This window comes from Quercus lobata, chromosome 4, assembly GCF_001633185.2.
Source record: "Quercus lobata isolate SW786 chromosome 4, ValleyOak3.0 Primary Assembly, whole genome shotgun sequence".
NCBI classification, from domain to species: domain Eukaryota; kingdom Viridiplantae; phylum Streptophyta; class Magnoliopsida; order Fagales; family Fagaceae; genus Quercus; species Quercus lobata.
In genome coordinates this window covers 54,752,893-54,760,980 of record NC_044907.1, presented here as the reverse complement: position 1 = coordinate 54,760,980, position 8,088 = coordinate 54,752,893, and positions in this window count along the sequence as shown.

Below are 8,088 nucleotides of genomic sequence, written 5' to 3'. Positions count from 1 at the left end.
ATCCGCCAATTTTGTTAAGAAATGGAGAGAAGCGCAAAACCCGAGAAGTTAAAGCCTGCAATTTTGATTTTTAAGGGTTCTTAAGTTACAATTTTGCCCATAAACTTTCATAATTTTTTCTATTTCTTCAGGGCATAAACGTAACAAAAAAAAAAAATAGAAGATTAATTTTCTTATCATTTTCTTTAGCGTTGTTTGGTTGAATGAGTGAAAAAGTGGGAGGATAGAAAAATTTTTAATTTCCCTCATTTTGTTTGGTTGGGAGTGAAAAAGTGGTGGAATGAAAAAAATGAGTTTGTATATATTTATTCATATATCCTTATTAAATGATAATTCCCAATTAAAACAAAAAATGACAAACAGCCAATATATATATATATATATATATATATATATACAATCACCCAAATTTATTTAAAAATAAAAATCATGTCTAAACCCAAAAAATAAAAATAAAAAAGGAATGAGAACAAAAGAAACACTTAACAAGGGTACTGAAGCCCAGGATAGCAAATGAAAAATAATAATAATAATAATAATAAAAAATTAGAACAAAAATCAAACACTTATTAAAACTGTAATTAAAAAAAAAAAAAAATATATATATATATATATATATATATATATATATATAAGAAGAAAGAAAGCACAACACATACATGCACATGGGCATTTTTGTCCCTCATCCATTAGATTTTCCACCACCAAGTTTTCTCCTATTTTGGGTAGAAAACTTTTTGGTGGGCCCCGCTATTATTTTCTCATCTCCATTTCTCAACTAAACAAACACCTTCCAAAAAGTTTTCCCTCGTACATTTTTTTCTCCCTAAAATCCACTCTACCAAACCTTACAAACCAAACAAAAGTAAATTTTCTTATTTATTTTCTCTTTTCCTCTTTGTTTCCAAACATACAAGAGGGAAATATTTTCTTTTACCTTTCTTTATCATATATATATTATAGCTTAAATGAAAATTATGTAGGTAAAAAAAAGTTGGAATATAATTTGAACAAACAAAGTTAGGGATTTGATTTTCTCTCTTTACTATTGGCATATTCTGATGTCTCCAATGGATATATTTGGAGTTTAAATCCCTCCATCCTCAACTATCAAATAATAACTAAAAATAAAAAAATAAATAACTCTCTCTACAAGGCACGAAATTGTAGCAAATTTTGAGAATATGTTTTTGACATCAAAAGCGTCATTTTCATGTAAATTGCGTAATTTAAAACTTGCTTTTTAAGTTATGAATTCGTATAAAATCCCAAAAAAAAAAAAAAAATCGAAAATGACCTCAATTTCATTAAAAAAAAAAAAAATAATGCTATATAGTTATTCTATCCCATTAATAATCACGGGATAGCAATTTAAATTAAAAAAAAAAAAGTATTTGGTTTAAAGAATTTCACATTAGTCCCAACATTTACATTCCTAAAAGCATGAAGCTTGAGAATCATGATGTCGGTAATGTAACTGCTCCTATATTTCATTTTCTTAGGAATCTAATAAAATTTTTGTGAATATGAGAATGTTAAGGAATCTTTGAACACTCGCAAAATCCTTAAAGATTACCCCGTGTCACACTTAAGACTTTAATACCAATTTGAAAATTTGGTTATATACTTCAAGAAAATTTGGTTTCTTGGATCTGTGCAGCTTGTCTTATAGCTATAGGTCTCTATGCCACAACCTCACAACTCCTGTGGACTACGAATTTCTCAAACAACGCCTTTCTATCAATGAGAGGCTGTTAGAATCTCTCAATTAATTCCGCTCACCAAGATCTCGGCACTAACGATGGCGGCCAACCGCAGAAAATTTGGAAAGTATTTATAATTATCTACCTATCTATCTATCTATATATATATATAAGAGTAATGCTACAGTCATAAACTATTTTACAACATTTTTACAAACTATTGATGTGGCAAATTCTTATTAGTTCTAATATAGATCCACTACTAACATTACATTTATGTTTATCAATAGTTATTTGAAAATTACTAAAACCAAATCAGCAGTTTGTAAAAATGTTGTAAATTAGTTTGTGTTCGTAGTATTACTCAAAAAAAAAAAAAAAAAAAAAGGATTCCCCTATTTCAACTGAATTTTTATGTAGTTCAAAAATATCCTCATTAATGAATGCTAACTTCATTTAAAAATAGGATCATAAATGTCAAATAAAAAAATTTCATTCTAAATTCAGAAAGAGAATTCCTAAAATTTAGGATTTTTTTCCTCAAAAACAAAATTATAGTTACTACTTATTTCTAAAGTTTTTCCTTTTTATTTGTTTGAAATATATATATATATATATATTTCTAAATTATGATAAATACAAATTATTAACCTTTACCTCAAAAAAAAGAAAAAAAGAAAAAGAAAGAGCCATTGAGCATGTGCGCACGAGCACGCGCGTGAGCACGTGCTTAAATTGCAGAAATTTTATTAAATTTTTTATTAAAAAAAAAATTTATTTAGTTGTTTGGTGCCTTACAACCACTATACTGAAAAGAGACCTAAATTATCACCTAATCAAAAATTTTTAAGATAATCCTAACAAACTATATAATAACTTCATTAATATATATCTCACCTAGCAAACAGAATTATATCTCCATTAATTTGATAATTTCTACATTGATGACATTAAAAAAAAAAAAAAAATCTATCATATTTCCTTATATCTATCAATCACTGTAGACGCTCGATTTTGTACCTATAGTTTAATCAAGGAAGATGGATAGAATGACCATTCATATACCCAAAATTTATAGTTGCATTACATGCATTAATTCATTTATTGCATATCATAAAAATGATCTTAAGGTTCTAACGGTCGTGACGGTATGTCCGATTTCCAAATCGGACCGTCAAATTGAAAGATATCGCATGATCAAGTTTGCATGGTTTGGATGCATTTTGTTCGTGTGGAACCAACCACGCATGATTAATTTAAATTAATTCTAATTGGTTGGACAATTAAAATTAATTAAATAATTTTGTGATTGGTTGTTAGTTAGTGTCAAAAATAGACTTTGATGATGCCGTAAAATCACCAGTGAGCTACACGATTCACGCTCTCTCAAGCTAACAACCTGCAAGAAGAAACAAGTGATCTCACCGAGGGCACCGGTGTGGTGTCGGCCAAATACCCTCCGACGATCAAGTTAGAATTGTTCTCAACTCTAGAGTATTAGAGAGAGTAAATTATGCGTACTTTGATTTGTGAGGGTATTGAGACTTTTATAGTAGTAGGTTGACCTTTCCTCCTTGATATGGAAGTCTTTTCCTTATAGGAATCCTCTTGAGTAATCCCAAACGTGATGGACAAAACATTTCCTTGTAGAGGGGATTAACACGCGTATCTTCCGAAATGCTCTTTGCGCTAGGTTTCTGATTTCCTTGGAGACCATACATGTGCGCCAAGAGTATGGAATTGCTCTAGGCCACTGGGCTCTACTTTTTCCGGCCCATGGGCTCGGATCCGTCAGGCCCAATGTCGTGAAAGTCCATTGCGCTAAATTTTGCCCCTTCAGCTGCCCCCTTCACCCTATGGGTCCGTCACTTCTTATATGGACAGACCCTTAGGATGATAGTTTGATATTATTTGGATTTGAAGGTCAAAGAAAATTTAGGACAGTGGCATATGATTACTGAAGTTAACGGTTCTCCAGGAGAAGACGGATTGCGACTATTTTGATGGCAGGTTGTCAAGCATTTATGAGCATGCCACGTGTCACATTTTGATTGGATTTTCTATTGGATCGAAGCGTCACTTCGTCTTCTGTGCACTCCAGGTATGTATATAACACTTCCCAATCCTCATTTCTTCATTTTACAGCCAAAACATATTGTTAGAGCGCAACCGTCATCTTTGTCAGAACAGTCCGTTGCCCATACAAACCCGTTGATCATACAACCGTCGACCTCCAGTTACTTCAAAGAACAGTGAGTATTGCTATTCTCATGTACAAGTTTTTGTATTTGGCAATTATATTTAGCTAGATCTATACAACCGTCAATACTTTTAGATCCGTCAGTCTTAGGTTTTGCCGTCATTGTAGGAAATGTCTAGTGCGTCAAGTAATCAGTCAATGGTTCGTGACGGGATGGAATACGAGGAAGTATACCCGTCCGGTCATAAAGACCAAGAGAGTCCTGGCGAAGAGAGGAGTCTGTCCACCTCTTCCTCGTCCTCAATAAATGAGGATATGGAGTTGGTCGAAGTAGAAGAATCGTCTGATGACGGCGAGGATCTACCATTGGGACCCGTCGTCTGTGCTAATGGACTTAGGGAGTTCATCATGCTACCAGAGTGGACGGTGCACAAATTCAATTTCGTCATTAAGGAGAAACACTTCAACACATTTAGGGTCAACTTTCAAATTCCTGACTACATTCCAATCCGTCTACCCTACGTATCAGAGAAATGCTATTACGACGGGGTGGAAGGTGTCGGAGTGTATGAACAGATGCTGAAGGCGGGACTTAGATTTCCGCTAAGTACATTGCATAGAGAGCTTTTAAAATATCTGGGTCTGTCTATCAACCAGATATCCCCAAATGCCTGGAGGGTCTTCATAGCCATGGAAATACTCTATAATGCAATGACAGACGGTGCATGGAGGCTGACGGTGCGTGAATTCCTTCATTGCTACCGTCCAGACGAGATTGACAGGTCAAGGGGAATTTATAGTTTTTCTAGTAGGAGCCCGTTGCTAAAGGTCATTTTTGAAACACCTAATTCAAATAGAGACTAGAAGAGTCGTTATTTCTTCCTAGAGGGTGACGGATGGATGAGCCGTCCAGGAGAGACGGAGTTAATGCCCGTTGACACAACTTGGGGGGTTTTACATTCATCTCGTATGAATCCGTCACATTTTGCTTGATATTTTACATTCGTCAGCTTTAGTCGTTTTCTTTAACCGTCTATTTCCTCTACAGGTAGACAGCGCCCCTAAGTCAAAGTTGAAGAGTTTGGCTTCCTAGAAAGGATTCTCCAGAAGAAGAAGCCAGAAGAACGGACTTGGGCGAAGTTGGTAAATCCGAGAACAGTCCATTGGTATTGTGACGATCCTGAACCTACCCGTGAAGCCATCAGATATGACGAAAGAGTTCACAGACGTAAGTCCGTCAACTTTTACTTTGCGTAAATAGTTTTAATTTATGTAGATAACTTCATTCGTCCTGTATTACAGAAATGGGTGATGCAAAGAGGAGGGCACTGATAAAATCACAGGCCACCAAGCAAAAGGAGACGGGCGAGGTTGTGGTTCCTAAGGGGACGGTGTCGTCGACAAAGAGGAAGCAGCCGTCCAAGTCTGACCGTCCACATAAGCAGCAGAAGGTCCTTCTGGAACCCGTCGTAGGGTTGATGGATGAGGGTACGAAGACCGTCACCCCAGCAAAACAAGGGTCTGGCAAGGGCTTAATGAAGGCCCCGTCCATCAGCCAGGAGATGCCTCCTCCTCTTCTCCGTGATGACTCCAAATTTGCCTTGAAGAGACTTTCGTCAATAATTTCCTCGAAGGACTACGAGGACCTGGGCAATCATTCGACGGAGGCAATGGGGGAGACGGGTCTATTCGCCATTGCACAGGTAACTTTATCCGTCGGTTTGAGTCCGTCTATTTTTCTTAGCTTTCTGTTTAACACCTTTTAACTTGTTTATTTTAGTCCTTGGTTATGATGAAGGGCCTAATGGACTGGTGCCTAAACCGTGAGGCAGCTCTGGAACGTGTACGGGAAAAGGCAGAGCAGACGGAGGATGAACTCGGTCAACTTCATAAGTGGAAGTCTACAATGGAGACGAAGTTTGACCTGTCAGAGCAGGTGAGAAAAGAGCTTGAGCAGAGGATAGAGGAAGCTGGGAAGGCCTTGGAAGCCAAAAACAAGGAAGTCCAGGGCTTGAAGGAAAAGCTCCGTCATGCCAAGGAGGTTGTGGTCCGTGAATACTGAGACTCCGATGCTTTGTTGAGAGAGCTGGGGGGATCGTTCCTTCAAGGCTTCGATGATGCACTCTGTCAACTTAAGAAAGCCTACTTTGAACTGGACATCTCAATGATAAATGTCAACGATCAAGATCAGACGTCTGCTTTGCCCGTCGCTTTAGAGAATACAGACGACCTCTTTGGTGATGATGCGGTTCAAGGTGACGGAGAATCAACCCCATCGAAGGATGTCCACGATGCCGACCCAAAATAGTAGATAGATATTACCTATCTCTTTTGTATTTTATTTTGAGAACAATCCGTCCTTTATTTTTGTGTTAAACAGTTGCCCCCTAGGCCTTTTATTCGTTATTAATGCTTTATTTTATTTTTATGCTTTCTAATACTGTTTGGAACTTTCTTAAATATCCGTCCTCCTCATGAAGGGGAGATTAAGAAAATACTCGTCTATCCAAGAGTATTTCTAGCCAACGCTCAATCCATCCACTTTGTGGAGTAATTAAATTTTAGTATTGATTGATCCGTCCACTCTGTGGACTGTAAAAAGTCTTCAGCCTTGGGTGATCCGTTCTTCTTGAGGACTAGTATGTCATCCTTTGGGTGGCCCATCCACTTTGTGGACTAAGTCGTTTCACCATTTTGGTGGTCCGTACATTTTGTGGACTAAATTATTTCACCATCTTGGTGATCCGTCCACTTTGTGGGTGACTATTTCACCCTTTATGTGATCTGTCCGTTTTGTGGACTTGTAAATTAGTTCACCGTTTTGGTGATCCGTCCACTTTATGGACTGTTTTTTCACCATCTTGGTGATCTGTCCATTTTGTGGACAGTTATTTCACCCTTTGGGTGATCCGTCCATTCTGTGGACTTGTAAATTATTACATCGTTTTGGTGATCCGTCCACTTTGTGGACAGTTTTTTTACCATCATGGTGATCCATCTACTTTGTGGATAGTTATTTCACCCTTTGGGTGATCCGTCCATTTGGTGGACTTGTAATATTATTACACTGTTTTGGTGATCCGTCTACTTTGTGGACAGTTTTTTCAGCATCTTGGTGATCCATCCACTTTGTGGAAAGTTATTTCACCCTTTGGGTGATCCGTCCATTTGGTGGACTTGTAAATTATTACACCATTTTGGTGATCCATCCACTTTATGGATAGTTTTTTCATCATCTTGGTGATCCGTCCACTTTGTGGACAATTATTTCATCCTTTGGGTGATCCGTCCATTCTGTGGACTTGTAAATTATTACACCGTTGTGGTGATCCGTCCACTTTGTGGATTTTGTTACCTGTAGCATATCCATTCGTAATAAACATCCATGTGGAAAATTAAGTCGTTTATGAATATTCTTCTTTAAAGAAAATGCGTTTGTAGAAAAAGTACCTGCCCCCTTGGGCTTAAAAAGGTACAAAAAGATTATAGCAAAAGTCAAAGAAAAACTAGTAAATTGTAGCTAAAAGAATAGAATAAAATAAACTGGGAAATCGCTGGTTCCTCATATTCTCTCTATGGGTTGTATTTTCGAAGATGCTCCGTGTTCCAAGGGTGTTGCAGCTTTTGTCCGTCCATTGTCTCAAGGTGGTAAGTGCCCTTCCTTTGCCATGACGCAATCCTGTAGGGTCCTTCCCAGTTGGGGCCGAGTTTTCCTTGTGAAGGGTCTCTAGCGGCACCCATTACTTTCCGTAGTACAAGGTCCTTAACTTGGAAGTCCCTATGCCTCACTTTGTTGTTGTAGTGTTTCGCCATGAGATTCTGATAGCGCCAACCTCTGCTCTGCTGTCGCTCTGACTTCATCCACTAGATCAAGCTGGAGGCACATAGCCTCTTTGTTCATATCTTCGTCGTAGCTCTCCACCCGGTAGCTCGTGAGCCCCACTTCTACGGGAATAACAGCTTCGGTTCCATATGTAAGTCAGAATGGTGTTTCTCCCGTGGGTTTTCTTGCTGTGGTCTGGTATGCCCATAGGATGCTAGGTAGTTCGTCTGGCCAGATACCCTTTGCCCCCTTAAGACGAGTCTTGATTATTTTGAGCAGGGACCAGTTCATGACTTCAACTTGCCCATTCGCCTGTGGGTGTAAGGGTGACGAGTAGTGATTCTTGATCCCTAGCTCCGAGC